Consider the following 23,783-nt stretch of genomic DNA (forward strand, 5'->3'; position numbering starts at 1 on the left):
CAACTTTAGTTGTGAGCAGTGCAGAACTCAGAGTGGACTACTCCCTTGGTCTTCACTCTAACAAGGTCCAAAACAGCCTGTAGTAATGTCTCAGAGCAGCCAAAGTCTTCCTTACAAAGCCATGTATTACCAGTGTTCTGGCTGTACTTATGTCTGGTCCATCCAAGAATGTTCCCTATGGCCAGGTACAGACATTACACTTTAACTAGTATAAGTGATCACAGAAACCAGTCTATAATTTTAACAGAACAGAAGTTTGGCACACATAGACTGGTTTTATAAATGGTGGAAGCCAGTCGAAGATTTATCCCCACCCCCCACCCCCCCAAAGGATGAATATGTGTTCTTTTTACTTCTGATCTAAACTATGCCGCTTACAGAAAACTCATATCATAGATTGAGTCCATGTCAAGATTGTGTGTCAAGGAGGGGAGCAAATACCAACTCAATACCACTCAAAAATCTCACTCCTTCAGAATGTCCTATGAGGGCAGTCCTCAGTCCCCTGGCACACAGCAGTTAGGGCCAGTGGAATGGGATCTGGCTCCAAGTACAGGCAGTTAAAACTGGAAATTCACATGTAGAAATGAAAATTTCTGCTGTATTGAGGGCTGCATCAGTGGGTACTTTCTGTGTTGAAAAATGAAAGCAAACTGCCCTAGAACATCCTTTCAGAATGAAAAACTCTTGACATTATGAAATTCTATTTTGCCTTCTGAGCATTTTCATGATTGCAATAGCTTGTCCTTTTTGAGCTACTCCAGACAATTTGAATGAGAAAGTCATGACTACTGGGAAGGAAAGATCAGTGAAATCGGTGGCCAGAGTTGGTGATGTCTGGACTGAGGATCTTAGCTGTTTATGTATCAAGTGTTAGGGAGGAGGTTCATTTTGTTAAATGAAAATACTTTTAGGCAGTATTGATAGAACAGCATGATCTAAGAACTCTTTAAAATGTATTATGCAATGTACAATTACAAATTAGAATCAAAGTACTAATACTTTATTATGTTGCTTTCTACCACTATTAACATCACTTCTTGAAAAAGAATCTTTAAATAATATTTAATACTTATAAAGCTTTTTCTTAAAAAGTTAATTATAACAATTCAATGAAACACAGCATTTTATATAAACAGTTCATGCTAAATCAACTGTGATAATAAAACTGGTTAATAATGCATTTTGATAGCCATTTAAAAAAATCACTGACAAACGCACTGTGCTTGTGTGGTTTTTTATTTATGAACAAATTTGTGAATAAGCAAATGCAGTTTTATGTCACTTGTTTTGTCATAATCATTCACTATTTCAGTTTTCATTGTTTCTCAGAATGGCTGTTGCCTGAACAGTTCAGACACAAATATGATATCTTAACAAATGTGAACATTTTTCCCCTTTGTATATGGCATCCAACAGCTTTATCTCATCAATATTTGAGAGGAGTATGGATAACATTATTTGCCAGAAACATGTTTGCTATGTCTGGTTTGGACCTTGTGCGCCTCTGAGACTGCCTCTCTCCCTCTAAGCTATCACAACTTTGAAATCAGCTTGGGGGCTCATGCTTACATTCCATAGCCTTAACTGTCTGGGTGCAGAGGTACATCATTATCAGAAGAGATATCAGATTTCAGTACTCCAAGACAGCCACAGTCTCCTGACCTACTGCACAGTATATGGACCCAGTTACCCATGATGATGCAGTTACTTTGCTTCAGACCTCTTTTGAATTTTGGTGTAGGCTAGGGAAGGATTCCTTTACTATAGGGGGATTCTGCAGAGACCCAGACCTGGCAGGGGCAGGCAATTATTTTGGGCAGAGGGCCACTTATTGAGTTTTGGCAAGCCATTGAGGGCCACATGACAGGCAGCCCAGGGCAGATTAATATTCATTTTCTAAATTTATTAGGGGCCCTGCAGGCTGGATAGAATAGCCTGGAGGGCCTCATCCAGCCTGCGGGATGCATTTTGCCCACCCCTGTGATAAAGCATCTTCTCAGCTGGCCCATGGGTTTGCCAGATATTCCTATACTCCTGTGATTTCCTGCTGTATTGCCTCCCTGAGGCTGCTGTTCTAAGTTACACTAGAGGATCAGCAGGGCTTCTTGCCCTGAGAAACTCCCAGCTGATGCTGGATCATAAAGAAAAAACAAAGTCAAACTTTCAGATTTACCTTCTTGATGTGTGTCCCAGCTGTAGTTGAAAACATAGATCCTACACCATTATGTAAGCTTTTGCCTGAATGGGCAAGAGGCTGAATATGGGGCAAGTCCCTACACTGTGATTTCATTGATGTGGGGTGCAGGAAGGCAATATATAATGTTGGGCACATCTAAAAATGCAATTGAAAGTAAACAAACAGCACCTGCTTACCTCAACTGGCAAAGACAAAATGTTCTCTCTGTTCCTCTCTTCATTACCAAGCACCATTTAATGCAGTGCCTGGGAGGATAGAACTGTTTCAGAAAAAGGAAAATATTGTAAATGACAAAAACTTAATGTTAGAAGCCTCATTGAATTGGGGAGAAAGGGTTATTTAGGAAGGATGCCTGGGGCACCTATGTTTTCCAGCCCAATGAGATGTTACTTGGTGCACATTGTATTGGAATTTAACATCATGGAACCTCAAAATAATACTTCAAAATCTATTTTCATGATCATAGAATTAGGAAAGGGTATGAACTGAGTGCCCTGATTGTATTACTTTAACATGCAGTATAAGTGTTAAATATATTGGTATGTCATAAACCAAATTATACCCTTTTCTGTGGAAAAATCCAAATGATACAAGTTAAACATATTAACACAATATTTTACAAAAGGATAATTCTGGATACATCATTTATGTCTATGAGTTATAGATGACCTCATAACTCATGAGTGATGAAGCAAAACAGAGCTGGAAGTGAGTTATGAAAGGTCATCAATAGAAATAAATGGTGTATTCAAAATCAGCCTGCTCTACAAGTTCTGTTTATGGAACACCAATTTTAGTTGTAGACTGCATTGATGGACTATAATATTTTATATTAAGCACTGAAGCAACATTAGTGCCCTGGTTGCATTGCCAGTGTCTTGAAAGTAGGAAATGAGCAAGCATGAAAAGAAAAATAGTGGCATGTGTTACAATAGCAACCACTAGACAGATTCTTCTGTGACTGATACATGGGAAGATGAGATATTTACAGGGTTGCAAGAGGGAGGTTAGCGTATTTTTTTTTAACTTCCAGTAAAACTGATGGTAAATTTAATAGGTCAGGGCCATGCAGGGATCTATCCACACACACATCCTAAACTGTGATTATTAAAGAGGGTATGGACATTTCTGTGACTGTCCCACATCCCTGAATTTGAAGAGTACTCTGTGATCCAGAGTCACTAAAGAGTGAGTGGAGATGAGATAAAGTAGAAGGAGGATTGGGCAGCAACATTTGAAAATATCTTTGTCTCTTTTCACTTCTCTAGGTCTGGTAATTATCTGGGAAAGATAATACAGGCCAAGGCACACCAAGGGTTCTGTATGTATCTTTATTCATTAAAAGTAATTAGTGTTCTATGGGAGCTAATTTGTTTGATTAGGTAAACAGGAAAAACTCCTTTCAGTCAGAAAATCAGTACATTGTTATAGTGGATCCCAGAGCAATGCTGTGGCAAAACGCGCTGTGCTAGCCTTGGATATAAAACAAGCAAGCTGTGAATAGGAGTAGGAAGATGAATATACCTGCACATATGATTTTGGAGAAAGCAATGCTGAATTTCTGTGAACAGCTCCAGTGTCCACAAAAGGGAGCTGAAAATCTGGAGAAACAAGCCATAAATTTATCCAAGGGCTGGAGAAAAGGCCTTGCAGTAAGATACCTATAGAGCTTATTCAACTTAGCTCAACAAAAAGAAGACAGAGAATTTATTTGATTAGAGTGTAAAAGTCCTTTCATGGCAAAAAAATAATAGTACTACATGGCAAAAAGCATAGAAAGAATTTATGTCTGGAAACTGCAGACAAATTCAAATTAGAAATAGGGCACACAATCCTTTAACAGTGAGGGTGCTTAACTATTTGAATAAACTATTGAATAAAGGGGGGTGGGTTTTCCATCTCTTGCTGTCTTTAAATCAAAACTGGATGCCTTTCTGGATAATATCTTTTAGCCAAAAACAGGCTATGTTTTAGCTGAAAACAAGTCACTGGCTTGAACACATAGGTAAATGAAATTGAATGGCCTCTGTTATAAAAGAGTCAAACTAGATGATTTAAGGTACCCTTGCCCTTAAACACTAGGAAAACTCAATGGAGCTGCACTCATTAATAATAGCAGATAATTTCATTTTTGTACCCATTATTCAATATTCTTTTGCTGTTTTTAAGGTTGGTCTATATAAAGTTAGAAACGACTATCTTTATTTTCATTTCCCCATGTATTAATGCACCAAGATACATGAGCCTCATCTACTCTTGATAATTAGCTATTCTTACAGTATTTTCTCAATTGTTTTGAAAGTATTAATGCTATCCTTGTCATTGGTTAATACCAAGTCAGTGTAGACACTATTAATGAAAGGGTCTTTGAGTCCCTAATTAATTCATTTGGAATCATTCACTACATCTTCATTTCTGCACCTCTCCTACTCTGTGTCTCAGAGGTTTTTGGTAATTAGAGGGTTGAAATTACCAACTTTCCTCATCCTGTTATTTTTTTTTTTTTTACCTTCCTTCTCTCATCTCATCTTTGAGCAGAATTTTATTCTCCTGTCTCTTCTTGCCCTGGAGGTCTGTACAACATCCCTAGTGCTATCCTTATTTTTAGCCCTATCTAGTAGCTTAATCCCAGATTGATTCATTATAGTTCTCTGAAGTTCACTATTGCAATTTTTCAATTCTGATTTTTCTCCTGATACACACATTCCACTTCTCCCTCGCACTCTCTTGTATTTTAGTCTTCCAGAAAGTCCTGAAGCCCTGTGCTCAGAATTAATATCCCTCCTAGGGAATAAATCATGTTTCTCATGTAACTACTACCATCCCGTGCATTTGATTAAGAGATGCTTGTATTTTGAATATTGTATTTCTGTAGGGGCATCTCCAAAGCAGCAGCCTTCCTCTGGGTGAAGAGGGATGCCATGAATATTTTATGATTCAGTTCATGGAAGGTCCTCCTCAAGTGAAGCTCTCCTAGTTCTGCTCCATGGGAATTGCTTGTCCCATTGCTTGTCCCAACCTTGCACTGATGTTTACAAGATTGCTTTCAGTAGAGCCACCATATATTTCAACTGATATCATTTCAATATAACTAATTATGATTCCTATCTCTACTTTTGTGTCTGTGTAGGAGACAGGGGTCTGCAAAATTTGGAGCAGGATCTCAGTTCTCTTAAAGATTGGAGCCTGTAATTTTGAACTGCAGTACCGTATCAGGATGGTCAGCTGTCCTCTAATTAAATGTCCTATCTCTGGCAGCTGACAATGCTAGATAGGAAGGTAAAGAATTCTGGAATGGATATTTATGAAATACCTCCCTCAAAGGGGAAGTTTCTTCTAAAGCTGTCAGTTTGGGTCTGAGTTTTTATCTGAAACACAGCATGTATTGTCTTTTTTTTTTTTTTTTTTTGCTTTTTGCCCAATCTCAAACTTCTGCTCCTGATAACTTGTTGAATGAAACATTTCTTTGGTGTTATCTTACATTTAGAGTAGATATGTTTACCTCCAAAGCAAGTATTGGTAAAGGTCCTTTTAAAATTCTCTTGTCTCCTACTAAAACATTCACTTTGAAAATTTCTCTGAAGCTTTAACTACCCCTTCTGACAGCAGCCCTGCCAGCTAAGCATATACCACTACTCGAGCAGATGCCACTCCTTTTTCCCACACCAGCATTCCAATAATTAGAGTTTAAATATTCTACTGTTTATATGTATATTCTGTCCAGTAAATGTGTCTTTTAGCCATTGGTACTCAGCTAAATTAATCTAATTTTGCCTCATGTTCACTTGTTGCTCTTAATATTTTTATTGATTGGAGAGCTGTTTTTTAAATTTATAGTCGGAGTGAAAGACAGAACCAGCTTAAGTTTTCAAAAGTGTAGGAAACAACACTTTCAGTTCAACTGCTTAATATTTTAGATCATTATAAAGCATAGGTAGAGGGAGAAAAAATATTTGAGGGGGCTCTGAGTGCATGTGTGCATGCACGTACACCACCCCCTCCCCCTAGCACCTACATCTGTGAGGGAAGTGGGGGGAGGGTAAAGGGCTGTGGGGAGAGGGGCAGATCGAGACCTCAGTGGTGATGGAGGGAGCAGCACACAGACAGGAGCAGGAGCAGGAGCTGGAGTGAGTGGGGCCCAGACCAGACCAGGTAGTAGGACAAGCAGAGGTCTGGGGGGCATGTTCCCCCTCAATCTGCTGCTTCTGCATTCTGGCCTTTGAGCCCCACTGCTCCAAGAGCTGTGCAATGCCATGTGCATCTCACCACCAGGCAGGCAGGGGGCACGGCACAGCTCAGCGGTGGCAGGCACGTGGCGTTGTCCACTCCCAGGGCAGCTGCAGTAGGGACAAAGTGCAGCGCACAGCAGAGGCTGCCTCCACCTTGCATGAAGACTGGAAGGACACATGCCCCCCTGGGCCTCCGCTTCGCTTATCCCACCACCTGGCCCAGCCAGGGCCCCACTCACCCCAGCTCCTGCTCCTGCCTGTGCCACGCTTCCTCCCTCACCACTGGGGCCTCAATCTGCCCCCCACTCCCACCATGGCTGTGATGGAGGTAGTGGGACTGGGGCTGGGACAGGGGCAGGCCCTGCACAGCCAGGGCGGGTACAGGACAGACCCCCAAGTGGCTTGTCCGGGGAGTGCCTGGCACAGGGAGGAGGTGGCAGCTCCCGTCACTGCATGCACCCTGGGAGGGCATGGGGGGGGCATGTGCCCTGGATCTATGATTATGAAACGAGCTAAAAAGGCTGAGATAGAGAGGCTGTGAAGTAGGAGGAGATAGACCAGGAAAAGCTAGCAGACAGAAAAAATGCCCGAAGAAATTTTATCTTGATTAATGGAATATCAAGACTATTAAAAGGAGCAATAAACAATGATCCATTAAGTCAATTGACCCCCTTGGCTGCTTGAATAGGAATATTATTGCTGCTGCCCTATGGAGCAGGAATCAAACCAGGGTGTTTCTATCCCAGGCAGAAAATCAGTTACCCTGCTTAACACATACATGCCAATTTTGTGGGGGCTGATTTTTGGGGCAAAGGTGCATGTTGTATGTGAAAAAATAGAGTATTAGAAAAGCCACTTTTGCCTGCAAAATGGAAGTCTTTCTTCATGATCTGTAAACTGCAATGCGGAACACCAGTTGTAATTGCCAAGATGCAAGCAACGTTTCTTACAGTTTCTTTCAATCAGGGTAAGTGTAATTATAAGCTTATTTCAGTGGATAGTACTTGGTCTGGTAAAAAATGAATGAAAGATTTTGCTAAATAAATTGATTTCAGTTTCATTTTTCAAGGTTCAAAATGTCTTTCATTTGCTAAAATCTTCTGTTTTAAAAATGTTTCTGTTAAAAAATCCATAATACTTCGGTTCAAATATCAGTAAAGGTATCATGGAAAATTTTGCAAAAAGCAAACATTTGATGTGATTGAAAACTTGGAAAGAAGGTCTTTTTTTCAATGAAAAGAGATTTTATGTTAAAACTATTGACCAGTTTTCATTAAGAGCGTTGATATCAAAAGCAAAGAAACACACTTTTGCAGGGAAAGTAATAGTAGGATCTTGGGGGCATTGAAAACTCAACCAGATTTATCATTACATTTTTTTTCAAGACAACTTCCCTTTTACTAGTTGAGATTGGAGTCCATGAAGTGCACAGAGAAGAAATACCACAGATGCCTATAGGGCACCCCAAGCTGAAAGCTAAAGTTGTAGTGCAAGGATGCTGTTATTTAATTTAGCTCTTCTCAGTGCTCTCCCTAATATCCATATAACCATTGGCTGTGGTGGATTGTGTGTGGAAGTTTCTGACAGAAACAGGGGATGGTACATTCAGCTTGTTTTGTCCTTTGGTCCCTCCTGAAAATAGGAAGGCCAGAAGGAAGGAGCTCTACTAGATGCCAGGAAGGTAGAGATTGTACTATGAAGATGACATTGCCTTCTTCTTTTTGCTTGTAAAGTTATTTCCAAAAAAGACCCTTGGCCTTGTTCCAATCTCCTTTTATCCATATCACTAAACTACCATGTAATTTGCCAACATTCAGGGGAACAGGACATCTTCCCTGTAAATCAGGATGCAGAATTCCCAGGTTCCAGATTTGTCCAGAGTTGTCCTCAAGAACTCAATTGCAATATCATAGTGTAGGAAGAAACAGTTCTCAGAAGTAAGTTTTTTGATTTAAACTTAATTTTCTGGCAGATATTTTCTACAAATAAACAATTATACTAGGAAAGGGTTAATGTTTTCTTTGCCCCTCCCATGACAATGGGAATGAAAAAGATCATCAGAGACAACATATATAGTTGATTCTCCTACTTAATTTATCACACCACCGTTCTCCTTTTATTTCTTAACAGTCCTAATCCTGAGTAACATGAGACATCAAAATTGTATTAGTCTGTGCATTCAATATTCAGTAGGAGGATGTGAGATTAATTTATTTAAAGTGAGGCTGAAGCTTCCCTAATACAGATATGTGGTAGAATGAATGATCAGAGCTTGAAATCCTTCTTATGGTTTGTAATATACTGGTAATTGGGGGCTGGGGCTGAAACAGCATAGAAAGCATCATAGGAAATTTACTGAGCTTCTCTATTGAAAAATGCTACCAAACACTGATATCCTGTAAGAAATATTTATTCTCTGATTCATCTGTGTGCATAATTAGGAGCACACATCAAGAACACAGACTTTTGAGTTTAATATATATTTTAAAAGAAACTGTAGTCTTTAGTTATAAATACTTAAGGACTCTACATTTCCCTTCATTTCTTCAAGGAGGCATATCTGTTCCCACAGATCTAACTGGGCAAGCCGTGGAAGTGAGATGTGTTATCTCTGCAGCACATTTCTTTTTCAGTGTCTGGCCATGCCCTCACCAGTAAAATTTCACCCCACCTTTTAGTTATGTTGGCAAATTTATAGCAAGTCCTCACAGAATTATAAATACAAAATTACCTACCTCATAAGGGTGTTGTGAGGATTAATTACTCAATGTTTGTAAAGCCCTTTAAAGAAGAAAAGTGCCATTGAGATGCTAAGAATTATTGAATATTTAATTATCTAAAGGCCCCATATTCCCCTGTATAGGTTATTTCCACAAAAGACAGTGAACAACCTGAGCTTTGCATCTTGAAATTCAATGTCTGACTTTTTAAATAAAAATTTATTTTTATTCCAATTATGTTCTCCCTCCAAAGGCCTGAATCTTATTACATTAAAGTCAATGTTAAAGGTCCAATTGACTCCTCTGAAACCAGATGTAATTGTTCAAACAAACAAAACAGGGAAAAAAAACCTCTGGTTACTAGGTCTGTGCGAAGCAGCTAGTATTTGCTTCAGATTCAGATTTGGCCGATTTGGGAGACAGCGATTTTCATTTGGTGATTTGAATCACTGTTCCAAATTGATTCAGCTGAATTTGATTCAGAGATTTGGCTGCTGCCAAATCCCCGAATCATTCAGGCCCATCCCCCGCCCACTCTCCCAGCCCATCAATGGCTGCCCTGCCCACCCCAGCTCCTGGCACTTTGAAAACAAAAGCCAGGATTCACCGGGTGCTGCCAGGTGGGGGTGATTCCCACTGCCCTATGCTGCTTGGGGGGCTCTGCACAAGGCCCCTGAGTCCTCCCCACTGTCTCAGCCCCCCCATGGCTGCCCCACCCAATGCGGCTCTGGCCCTTTAAGAAAAAAACGTCAAACCCCCAGGACTCTCTGGTTCCTGCCTGGTAGGGCAGGGGGCAATCTGCATTTTCCCCTGCTTCTGTATGCCACATTGGGGGGGGGGGGGGGGGGGCTCTGCACAAGCCCCCTGAAGCCCCAAGGCCACTGCAGGATCTGGTGAGTCCTAGGGTTTTTGGGGGTTTTTTTTCTTAAAGGGCCAGAGCTGGTGCAGGCAGGGCAGCCACGTGGGGCACTGGGAGAGAGGGCAGGGGTCAAGGGGCCTGTACAGAGCCCCCCCTGTGCAGTGTGGGGCATCATGGGGCAGCGAGGATCGCTCCCCCACCCAGCAGCACCCAGTGGGTGGGGCTTTTTTAAAACACTGGGACCTGGGTTGGGCAGCCATGGAGGGGGGGCTGAGGGAGTGGGCAGGGGATGGGGCCTGGCAGGGCCCCCCTCATGGTCTCTTCCCCCTTCCTGCAGTTCTTCCTCCCCTGCCCTGTATTTAATAGGTCGGAGTCCAGCTGCAGCTCCTTGCTGCAGCCACTAGGGACTGCCTGAATCATTGAAGCTCTCCAAATCTTTTCTGAGGATTTGGAGAGCTTCAAATGAATTCCGACCTTTTCATTGGTCCCGTGATTCAATTCAGATTTGGAGATTTGGCCACCAAATCCGGCTGAATCTCCTCCAAATTGAATCAGCACCTGAAGTGAAGATTTGCACAGCCCTACTGGTTGCCACCCTTTTCAGAATGCTTTATATAGCACCATCTGTGTAGGTATCATGCTTCTTTGGTGTAAAAGAGACACTTCCCTGGTTCAAGACTTCAGGACTGTAGCACCAATCCTGCATCATGAACCACTACAGTGATCTCAGTGGAGCTATACATGGTTGCAGCCTTGTAGGATGGATTAGGGCCCAAATTTCACATTACTCCCATGCAGCAAGGAGAGTAGGAATGCTGGGAATGGGAAAAGAATAACAATTTAAACAAGTGAGAATGCTGTTTGCATAATGAAGTATCTTTTTAAGCAGAAGACTTCTTTACCTTTTTCAAATATAAAGAACCTTTATGTTTATTTTTAGGGGTTTGAGAAACATTTACTCTCTTCCCCCCTTCTATGGTTTTAGTACTGTCCTGATCTATTAATGGTCCCCTTTCCCTTGGACATACTATCTGTCTTCTCCATTTCTCTCCTTAATACCTACGCACCAGAGCTCCCTATCTATAAATGTTATAGCATGCAAAGAGGCTAAGAAAAAAGAAAGGAAGACAATCAGTGACTCCATATTGGTTCTGCCCACAGCCAAAGTACTGAAGTAAAACACCCTCCTACCGCTCATGTTTCAGCTGTGATTAAGCCTGATAATAGTGGGGGGAGGGAGAAGAGGGATAAAAGGTCTTCATCTTATCTGTCAGCTGGAGGTTTCCTTCAAAACTTAACCTTTTGGGAACAACATAAGGCAATGTTACACAGTCTTCAGATTCTGATTCAGTAAGGCCAATGAAGCCAATGGGAATACTTGGGGCTATAAAGTTAAGCACATGCACAATATATTCAGGATTATGAACTAAATTTATAATGATATCTGGTTTAAAAAAAAATCATATGAGCTACATGCTTAACGAGTTCACAACTGATTCCTCACTAGGATAAAGAATGGCATCTCAACCTGAACTCATTTTAATTCGACCTTTTAATGTGCTACAGCAGCATACTATCTTATGCTTTTAGCCACATTGGCTCTTAAATCAGGGTCTCAGTATAAAAGGGCATTGCTTAATCCTTGAGCTACATATTTCACAAGAGACAATCTCTAATTTTTCATGATTAATGTTGTAAATGTTCAGGGATATTTAGAGGAGAGAGTACATTAGTAGGGATGTATGAAACAATTTAGTATGTTTGTATACCAAACTCTGAAACCCACAATGCTATGAAATAAGAATTAAATGAGATTTCCAGTGAAAGCAAATGTGAATCTTTTAATTCAATATTAATTTTTGACCTATGTGTCAGATATTTAGTAAGTAGTGAGATAAGTTTATGGTTTTAGGTTTTAGAATGTCCTTGAGCATAGGAAAACATGAGATTTTTGTATGTTTACAGGAGATTGTGGAAATAGTGACTTATCTTTCAACAACTAATACAGACTAATTGCTTGAAAAGTAAAGTTATCAAGGGATTGCATCTGATATTAGAGAACTTTGTCAGCTAGTTTTTGATGCTTGGAAAGCAAATGGAATGTTCAAAGTAGGGATGAGATTTGTTGTTTGGTAGCATTAGATGTCACAAACATTTGCGCCCTTTAAATGTCTGGTTGGTTCCCAGTTTCTAGCATTTGTCAAACCTAACTATGGAAAAGTGTCTGGATACCATACTATCCAGACATGGCTATTTCTATCTGTCAGGCTGTCCGAGCCCAAAGGTCACTCAAAACACTCAGTTCTTTTGTTGGGCTTTAGTGGCCTGTGGATAGGAACCTACCGGATTCACAATTTCATGATTTTCATAGAATCTGTGAATTCAGTTGGTCTCTGTGAAAAAGCCCGGTCCCTGCAAAAAAGTGCGGGGACTGCAAAAAGGCACTATATCAGCAAGTGAATGAGGGGGAAAAGAAAAAATAGGATGTTCAAAACAGAAAATGGCAGAAAGCCCTGGTGTCCTGAAGCATGGGAGAAAAGGGTGGGGGGAGGAGGGGGAGGGAGCAAATTAGAGGCTGAGCTCCTGACATAGTCTCAGTCCAGGAACCAGTCAGGAACTAGCTCAAGAACTTGCAAAGAAGCCCAAGGTCTCCCCTGCCCCCCTTTTTTTTGTTTTAATTTTTTTGCATTGCATTGGAAATGCCTAGCCTAGTGCTACCTGCCTGCCTGCTGAAGTAATTAACCCCATCCTAGACTGCTTGCTAGTGTGGCAATTCCCTGATCAAGCCTGTGAAAGCCATTAATTGCCACATTAGCAAGCAGTTTAGGACACAGATAGTGGTGTCTGCAGGCTTGATCAAGCCCATGGAAGCCATTAGCCTCATCCTAGACTGCTTAATGATAATGTGGCAATTAAAGGCTTCCCTTGGTTTGATCAGCAAGAAGTCTAGGATGTGGTTAATGGCTTCCACGGGATTGATCAAGCTCATGGATGCTGTTAACCTCATCCTAGACTGCTGAATAACACAGCAATTAATGGCTTTCACAGGCTGAATCCCCTGATTAAGCCCAGGGAAGCCATTAATTGCCACATTAAACAAGGCCCAGTTTGAGGCTATCTGTCAATCTCTGGGGAGGGGCAGGACTTCTGGGACACCTTGGCCAAGTGGAGATATGAGAGGGGCCCACCACATTTCACTGTGAAAATGGCTCCAGATGCCATGCAGGGACTGTGAAATCAGGAGGCAGCCAACCTGAATTCAGTAGGCTCCTACCTATGGGATAAGTACAGTCTTCATTAGCACTGAAACTGGTAAACTAAAAATTGACTTGGTTGGTTAATGGTTTTAAAAGTGATTCAAAGCAACTCTATATATTCTGTTTCAATATTGCAAGCATGGAATACGGAGGAAACAGGTAATGGTTTCTATATGTTTTCATTCAAATCAAGCTTGAAGAAAGGATGACAGAGATAAAGGCTTAGGCTAGGTACAGACATTAAGGAAGGTTGGGGCTGTTAGATCACGTCACATTTAAAATGGCAACTTGATCTAATTTAGATTGCCCAGGTATAGACCTTACACTTAGATCCCTAGTTAGGTCAATCTAAATATGAAACGTACAGAAGTTCAGGAAGGTTAGATCAGTCTAAAATGGCTGACCTGATCTAAGTTAACTGTACCTTGGAGATAGATTAACTTAGACCAGGGGGATGTTGCTTGTCTGGAGGTAGGGGGGTGGTTGAGGGGCTAAAAGTATCCTTCCATTCCACCCACCTTTCCTTCCACCCATGACCCTGGGAACTTTTTGTGGGTTCAGGTGTAGTTCAGCAGCATTGGGCAGGTCTAGAAGGCTCTGTATGATACAGGGGAGCCTCTATCATCCTGCCAACCCTTCTAATACTCCCCAAGTTCCCCTGTGTACCCTGCAAGCTCCCCTGATCCTTCCAAATTCTCCTGGATCCAAGTAACACCCCCTTGCAGACTTTGCTAGCCCCCTAGGTCCTACTAAGACCTCTGTGGATCCTGCTAGCCCTTCAATCTTGCCAAACCTTCCTGGCCCCCAACCACCTGCGGGGCCCACTATGCCCCTCAAGCCTCCCCACAGACCCTGCTTGTCCCCTGGTTCCCCCAAGCCATCTCTTTAGCTCCACCCATCCTGACTTACCTTAGATTGGGTGGCCATTTTAAAGTCAATCTAACCTCCCTGAATGTCTGTACATTCCCATAGTGGAGGTATGTGGACTCTAGATTTTGAGATAGCTAAGAACTGCTCCAGAGTGTTGTAAATCAATAGACTCTTTGGTCACACAGGAGTCATTCCACCTGCCAGGAATAGCTGGAGTGCAGTAGAGCTTTTGTGATTATATTATTTATTCTAGGAGCTGGGTGAAAAGATGGCACAGAACAATGGTTTACAGCCTTTTTTACAGGTGGGTTCAACTTCTTTAACATCAGAAATGCATGAAGGGCTGCAGAGAGTAGCACCACTGGAGCTCTGCATGTGCAATGAACTCTCTGAACTCACCACTTGTTGGCATAGGTTCTGGCCAGAGCCACCACTTCTGCATGACTCCAGAGCCTAGTAGGTGAGCACTGATTCTTGTCCCTTTTCCTTGAATTCAGTGGCAGAGGAAAAGAGGACATAAGCAATGGTGGCATGCCCCACATGGGCTCCAGAACTGTGAAAGGAGTGGCTCCAGCCAGAGCCCACACTGACACACCAGTAAACTTAGGGAGAGCTCAGACAGGGACATAGTGTTAGGTAACAGGCTGCTCACACAGGCTTCCATAAGTTGAGCACCACTAGCAAAGACCACTTTAACAGTTAAAATATCCCTCAAGTCCCATTCTTAAAGAAGTATCAAACGGTATAACATATCCTTAAAAGCATTCCAATGATACTTTGATAGCATTCAGAAAGTTTTGTTGTTGAAATTTGGAACAGGGGCTTAGAAATTCCAAACCATACCATTGCATCCAACATAATGAATATGTTAAATTCTGTGCCACAGGACATCAAAATGTAGTGCAGACCTGTTCCATTAAACTTTTAACAGAGTAAGACTCTGCTATGACAATGAATTGCACTTTTGAGGCTTTCTAATTTCAAGTTTATTCTGGAATTTGTGTCATTCTGAGGCCTCTAAATGATAAATAGGGCAATTTGACTGTACTGTCTGAGGGATAAAAATATAATAGTACCAATCAATAAAAAGCAGTGCCAATAAGCATGTGTTTTAAAAGTACATATGTAAATGTATACATTTTTATATGCAGATCTAAATACAGAAATGTTGAAGTATTTGTGGTGACCTGCATGACCCACTTCTAGGTATGCAAGACATGAATAATGCAGTTGCCAGAAATTCATGCCATTAAACACAGTTAGAACAATGTGACATGGGCATGCTCCATTACACTAGGGATTAATTTGGCCCAGAGCATTCCTTTCCAGCACAGAGTGGGGTTCAGTGCGGTTATATTAAAATAGAGCATACAGCTACAATAAAAAGGAAAGAGTCACAACAGGCTGTAGGTATTAGCATGTACTTTCCCACAGAAAATTGCCTTGGAACTTTTCAAAAAATGAGTATTTGTATCATACTACAGCTTATGAACAAGCAAAGAACATGAAACCGTTTATTTACAATTCTTTAATGATGCAGTGGTAAAGAGATGCTGGAGATACTGAAGTAATTGATGTTATTTAATATTTAGCTTGCAATAATAACTTAACTGTGGCTCTGTTGTCCCAGTCATTGGACAAACATTTCAGATGGTCCCCGATCCACATTTAAATTATATAGGCACCTTAAAATACAGGCAAAAGATGCTAGAAATAGCTGGAAATGCCCTATTCTTCATGTAGCAATGCTGATTTATAATAGAACACCCAGGAATATTCAATGATTCCAATTGTTCTATTGGTTCAACGTTATGACATCAGTACATATCACTGTCCAGTGATATTTGTTTGACAGTTTTATGGTATTTCATTTAGAGGTCCTGAGTGTGCAATGCCATAGGACAGTGGTTGTCAACCAGGGGTACACATACCCCTAGAGATACTTAAAAGGGTTGTAGGGGGTATGCAGAACATATCTGGCCAATAAAAGCTGTGTGCATGCACACAGCCACAGCTCAGCACACAGGAAGCCAGGAGCACAGCACAGCCATATGGAAAGCAGACAGACCCAGCTGGTAAGTCTGTTGTGGGGGAAGGCAAATGGGTGAGCAGATGGAGGCACCAGCGGTGGGGGAGGGAGTGGGCCTGGGGCAGTGGCTGCCCAGCTGAGGCAAGACACAGGATGGAGCTGTGCACAGGCAAGGCATGGCTCCCACTGCTATGTGCACCCCTGGATCTGTACATGGGGCAAAAGTGTGCTGTGGTTGTGGGCTGGGGCCAGGGCAGCACCAGGCTCTTTCCAGCAGGGGGACTGGGCCAGGCTATGCTTGGGGTGGCTGGCAGCGAAACTGGGAGTGGGGATTGTGGGGGTGGGGCTACAGTGAATTCTGGAGTGGTTGCAGCCACCCCCACATAGCCCTGTTCCTGCAGGCCTCCGCAGTGAGGGAGGGAGTGGGGCTGGGGCAGGTGCTTCACTGCTGGGGCAGGATGCAGGACAGTGTCTGGTGGGTGCGCATCGTGGGGAGGCCGTGGCGATTCCTGCCATTGCACACACCCCGGGAGGGCATGGCAGGGTGTGCCCCCAGATCTGTGCATGGAGTGAGGGTGGGCTGCAACCCACTGTGGGCAGGGGCTGGAGCAGTGCTGGGCTTCTTCTGTAGTACTCCTATCCAATATAATGATAGAATTCAAAAGAATAAATCAATGAATATAATAATAAAATAAAAGAGCCTTGAAGAAAAAGGTATTCTTTCTGAATCTGAAATCCCTCTTGGTAGCAAGTAGGGAATCCTTTAGAAGATCAGTGCTGCTAGCCATATTTTTCTGATGCTGAGCTGCTAGAATACACAGCTCACTCAACTGACACCAAGGAAGAAAACAGGGCAGTTCAAACAATGCTGCTTTTTATGCAGTTCTTCCATCCCTCCCCCAGAGCACTGGGACTGGAAGGGACCTCAGGGAAGAATGACAGTCTCTGGCCAGCTACATAGTCAATAATGAGAGCACTCCTTCCTCCCCCTTTCCCCCTCTTCCCCCTCCCTCTCCTTACTTTAGTTTCTATTTCTCTGCAGGCAAGCCCAGCTTGAACTTCAAACTCGAAACATTTTGAAATTTTCAAAACATTTTGACTTGCCTTGTTTCATTTCGAGAATGTTTTGAAGCTCTCCGTTTCATTTTGATTTTACTGTTTTGAGCTCAAAACGAGTCAAAACAACATTGAAATGAAACTGTTGGTGAAATTTTGCACAGTCCTAATAACAAGTCATCCAAGCACCTGGGGCAGCTAAGATAAACAGAGGCAGTGGTGACTTCTGGATACTGATGTGACACTGGTACAATTGTGCAGGTGCAGTGGCAGCTGCTATTTTTTTGTCCTGCCATCCCCAATTTGGCACTTGGGGCTGCTGCCCCCGGTCACCCTGCCCTGGTTACACAACTGATGCAGGTGCTTGAATTTATCCTGACAAGACTCTGTGACATATTTTTCTTGTTTTGTAAATGGACAACTGAGGTACAGCTACACTAAGGCCAGCATTCTCAAAAGATGCCAAAATGGAGGAAAGATATTTCCACTGAGGCACCCAAAATTACTCCATTTTGGAAAAATGTAAATGACAACCTAGATTACACAGAAAATCTGTGACAGAGCCAGGAATAAGTCCTAGGTTTCCTCTCAAAGGATCATCCTTCCTTGCTAATTAGACAGCCATGAGGGAAGGTGACTTTCTTTTTAATTAATGCATTAATATTTTACTTTTAAAATAAAACAAAATTAAGTTATACAAAATGCTTGAGCAGCTTTCACAATGTATTATTAATACCTAGTTCCTACTGCATGTATCTTTGCTTTTAAAGTGAGCTTTGACTTTTCAGTTTCATCCAAACTACTCCTGTGAGTGATAGCAAAGGAGCATTAGACATCACAACTGCACTTACTGATATACTAAATGTAAATATACATATACTAAATGTAAATATACATTAAAGACCTGATGCTTTAAGAAAATGGCCTGGGTGAACCATGCATTTACACGGAACCTACCTAGATAGTTCTCTTTGCAGAATTGGGATAGAGATTGCAAATTTAAATGCTGGAACATCAGGAAATTCACAAAATATAAGTTCTATCAAAGAAAGATAGAAATTTTACAATAACACAACTCTTCTTTTTCTTCCACCCCACCCCCTATATTTCTTTAATAAGACTTGGTTTAGCAGTGAAATAAATAAGTGTCTAGATGTCTTGAGAATCTGTCCCCCACTGAAATCAATGGGATAGAAGTCTGAAGTTACACAGGCACTTTGGAAGTGTTACCTTTTGTCACTGGAAGTAGCATCAGCATAACATTTGAAAAATGAAAATGAGAATCCCCTACTTATTCAATAAAACAAATATTTCACTAACTTTTCATCTGGAATTATTTTCAGGATGAACAGGAATTTATAACTAATAGTCTGCTGAAGAAGAAATGTCATTGTTGCCACATAAAGTCAAGTGGATCTTGGTGTCTTCAGACACCTGAAAATTCTCTCTCAATTAGATTCACCTTTATCTTCAAACCTCTTGCACTGGAATAAACATGTGTAAACTTCCCTGTTGAACACTGCAATCTGTGCTCCTTCAGCGTGGTACTGTGCTGTACATAGAGATAAACAGGACTGCTGCAGCCTGGGTAGTAGAGATAGGTCCATGAGCTCTGACAGGGCTCATTTAGTTAAATCCAGGGGCCCCAGGTTCAGTCCCAGCTGCTGCTGCCGTGCTCAGGGATGTGGTGTTATAACAGCACTGACACATGAGTCCTCTCTCCCAATTGCAGAGCTAGCTGTACCACAGAAGCTCTGGTGGGGGAGGGGACTGGGGCTAGAGACAGGAGTGAACAAATGCTAGGAAAAGATCAGTTTGGGATGGTCTTGTTTCATGCCACCTTCTAACTGAAGGGAACCCTATTGGCCACATCCACGGACATTTGTTTCTCTGGGGACAAGAAGCAGTGGCACACCTTGTGATGCTGCTACTTGTCCCTGGGGACTGCATGTGCCATGCATCCTTTGGCGCACGGCAGGTTACCCTGGGTGGGGTGGGGGATGCTGGGCCAGCAAGTGTGTTGGCCTCAGCAGCCTTACCTGGGGCTCTGGGGGCCTTGGTGAGCTGCAGCCGCAGTGATCCTGCTGCTCGGAGCCAGGCTGGCAGCTAGAGTGTGGCTCTGGCTGACCAGGCTTTGGTTTTGGACAGCATTGCTGCACTCATGTGCATCACCTCACTTTTTTTTTCATGGTTTTTTTTGACCCTGGGGTCTCCCTCCAAACACACACTGCTACCTTGCAGCACAGAGAACACCTGAACGTGAGGTATGTGGCACCACAGATGGGTCTGCAGCGCCACATACCACATGGCTGCACTCATCTGGACGCCGGCATTGAGGCCAAAGGTGCAGATGCTGCCATACCCTGCACAACAGGGTCACACTGGTCTCTGAAGAATAAGAGGCATAGGTACTCTTCCTGTGTTAGATAAGTTCCTCTGCTCTTCACCTTACCTTTTTTTCTTTCTGCCAAAAGTAGCTAAGAATTCTATCATTTCTTCTCCTTCACTGCTCAGAGGTGTCACCAGTGAAATTAAAAAAATAAAAACAAAAACAAACTTGCTCTCCACATTAGAAGCACACAAATATTTTAATTATAATATACATGCAAATACTGAGATCCAGGTTTCCAAAGCTTATACTAGAAATCAATAAGGTTTTACCTTTAGATTCTGACTTTCTTGAAGCCACTGGGACCTAAAGTATAAAGTCCTATTGTACTATTAAAATCTGTGAATATTTAAGATGCACTTCTCTCACCTGAAGAGGTACAGAAGTTACCTACAGCATGCAGTAGTTTTGTGAGATAGACAATACTCCAAACTTACCAGTCTATGTGTAAGGATGTTAGTAATACAGTACCATGGATTTAAAAAGACATCATAAGATAAAATCATTGTGCAGGTGCTGCAACCCATTTTATGAATTTTCAGTTTTATGCAAAATCCAGATTTCCTGCTTCACTTATCCTACATATTTTTATTGGATTAAACAAAAGTACCTTCCAACTTCCTTCCATTATGAAATTGGAAAGTAATAAACTATTTTTAATATACTGATCAAAAAAGGCATTTTTAAAAAATCACAATGCTCTTCTTTTAGGGCTAACACAATGCAAACCAAATTTCAGCCTTGAGTGAATTTTGTGACCAACTGGTAAACACGGGCTTAGAAGAGAAATGCTGACAGGTTTGTAACTACTGCTACAATACTGCCGAATGTGAAAAGTTTCTGAAAGTGCCCTATTATTTCCATCTTGTGTAATTACAGTACTTACAAAAGCATTTCCCAACACAGAAAAAGGCTAAACTTAGCTGCAGCAGACCTGTCATTCTACCTCTTTTTTCAGCATTCCTACTTTTCTTGGAGGTCATTTTTAATGAGTGCATACAAGCACCTGAAAAATCAGGTGCATAAATTAACTACCAATTAGAGCAGTAAAAAAAGAAAAAAATTAATTACTAGTTTCTATATTTAAGTCTACTCATTAGCATGCAGTAGCCTGTATGTTTATCACACAGCAATTACAGAAGCTCCAAAGAAAAGTGATGCTTTCATAGTGTTGTAGTCCTGAAACTGGATATAATATATAGCAAAAATCTGCTTTCAAGTTTATATGTCATTTGGCACAGTTGAAAGAATGTTATCACATTTTAATATAACAAGTGCTTAATTATTTCTGTATAACGTTTCTCTTCCCCACCCCCTTCTTCCCCCGCTATTTAATATCATTTTCTGTATGGAGTAGCTGTTGACCTAGTTTTCAGTTAATTGCATTGAGAATATAAAATTGATTATACGGTAGTGAATTTTTTCACTGGGCTACCTGTGACAGCTCATCTTATGATGACAGAGTTTGTCAGTTTTGAATTCTTCATCACTATCAACAATGAAGTAGTATCATAATACAAAATCTTGCTTCACAGGACAGCATCAGAAAACATAAAGAGCAAGGAGCGTAGGATCCAATAGGACATATGCCATTTTGGCACAAGGTGGGGAAAATATGAAATTCCTGTTACTATAAAATAAAATACATGTCTACTCAGGTATTGATCCACTAATTAACCCACAAATTCTAGTCAGACATTGGCTATCTATTTTATACAACTTTGTTGCTATTGGATTAAGTAGCATCATAGCATTATAGAACTAAGGTAAAAGCTGACAAAGGAGAAGTTGATAAGATAGAGGGGGGAAAAAATGCTGTTTGGTAAATATTCTTGCTCTCACAGATCAAGGGCTAGATTCAATGAAGGACATAGGTGACTAAAACATTAGTCATGGCCTGACTTAGAGATCTTATTTGTGGGTTGGAGCCCAGAATTCTGGGTGAGGCATTGAGGGCACTTGTACAAATGCTGAGGGTTTAATCCCCAAGATTGCATTCTTTGCCCCCTAAATTGAAGCAGTGGTTTTTAAATCGAAACCTACCGTTTCAATTTTTCTATCATGCTATGGCGAGGGGCCCAATCCTTTTTTTTTCTAGGTTGTTGTTGGAGCCTGCCAGTAGCCAGGGGACAAGGCGCCAGCAGGCTGAGTGGCCCCTCAGCTCCAGGGGTTCCCGGTCCTTCCGTCTGCAGCAGCGGTGCCCCCTGGGGCTGCCAGTGGGTTGGGTGCTGCCCCAGCCAGGTGGGGTCAGGGAAGTGTTGGATCAGGCCAGGTACTGCCTCCAAGCTGGGATAACACATGGCCTGCTAGCAGCCTACCTGGGTGGCCCCAAGGGGTGCTGCCACTGCAGAGGAAAGGACCAGAGCCCCACACAGTTCAGGGGCTGCTCAACCCATTGGCAGCTTGCCCCCCAGCTGTGGAAGAGGTGGGCAGGCTCTGCCAAAAAGAAAAAAAAAAAGGATTGGGCTCTTTGCTGCTTCTGTTTTCAGGAGGCACCTGCTGAAGGCAGAAGTGGAGAGGGGCCTGATCTTTTTTTTTTTTTTTTTTTTTGTGGAGCCTGCCCACCTCTCCCACAGCAAGCGGACAGCTGCAGTGCATAGCTGCAGACTAACCTACATCTGGATGCAGCTACTTTGAAGTGACCAATGAAAAAAAAGCTTCTCCATCTGAGGATGGAGTGAATATTAAATCCTACCTCCAAGATGTCTCACACAGGACTGCAGGGAGGCGTTTCTGCCTCTTTGGGTTCCAGAGGCAAGACCCCTCTGTAGATAGCCCTGAATGCATTTTTTTTCAAATGGCTGAGGAGGGCTAACTATCTGTATGAAATGTGGCCAGCAGGGTGAGGGTGGATGGTGGTATTCCCATTTTATATTCAGTCTTTTATGTATCTAACTCCTGCTGAGATTTATTTGAGCTAAGCACCTAAATATGGTTGTTGCCCTTGTGCCTAGAGGCTAGACCACATGCTTAGGATGTGGAAGATACTGGTTCTTCCAACTAGGGGTTTCTAACTCAGATCCTCTGTCAGACTTTTAAGACTAATATAGTTTTGGGCATTCCCAGTGGCACAATTGAAGTTACTTAAAAAAAACTTCGAAGTTGAAAGGTCAGGTACTACATACAAGAGTTTGGGTATCTCCAGGGTCAGGTAGCCGGAGAGTAGAGGTTCTTAGAATTGTACTTTAGGACACAGGTGCTTAAATCCTACCTACATCCCGTTCACTGCCTATAAGTCCTTTTTTTAACCTAACCCATGGTAAATATGCTATATGGAGTGCACTCTATGTGTCTGGGGAACAAATGTTTAAAAATTCTCAGAGCTGCTATGGGGCAAGAATAAAATATGTTGTTAATTGTCATTCATCATTTCAAATTAAACAGAGATTGTCCTGATCTTTTTCTCCCTTTATATCTCTGAGTCCCATGCCAGATACCACCTTCCAATGTGAAGTCCTGATTATGTTGGAAAATGTATGGTGTTGTATAAAATCAGCACTGTTCCAGTCATGAAAACCCTAATGTAGATGTGCTGCAATGATGTGAAATTGGGCTTACATTATTTTAGCTCAACTTTGTAATTAAAGCAATTAAGTGTATGCAATGCTAGCTGCATCAAATTTAAATCAGTTTAGATACAACCATGCAAGTCTTCTAACATAGGTAAGCTCTATAGATGCTGTGTAGGTAAATGTGCTGATCTACCCACTACCCTACCATTGTGCATGAAAGCACACTTCTGTTTGAAAGCTACTTTTCTGAACCATCCCTCAAAGAAAACATATCAGACATAAAATGGATTGTAAATAGGTGGCTGTTGGCATCTCAGATTAGAGCCTACCTGACTACAATTTAAGTATATGTGCAAATTGTAGTTTACAGCATTAGGGGCATTAACTGTAAGATTCATTCAGCATCATAATTGTTATGGATTGTATGCAGCTCTTGCTATCCAAAGTAGTCTCAGGTAACTAAATGTTAGTTGTCCATTTCCATTTTGTTATTCTCCATCGTTCTTTGTTAGAGACTACACTATAACACCACATGAGTCACCTTAAAGTAATTTAATTAACCATATTCTCCTGTCATTTACAATGGTCAACTGAATCTGCAGTGGTATAAAGTAAGAATATAATTTAATCCAATAATTGAGAATTAAAGGAAATGATATTTA

Source organism: Alligator mississippiensis, chromosome 6, assembly GCF_030867095.1.
Source record: "Alligator mississippiensis isolate rAllMis1 chromosome 6, rAllMis1, whole genome shotgun sequence".
Taxonomy (NCBI): Eukaryota; Metazoa; Chordata; order Crocodylia; family Alligatoridae; genus Alligator; species Alligator mississippiensis.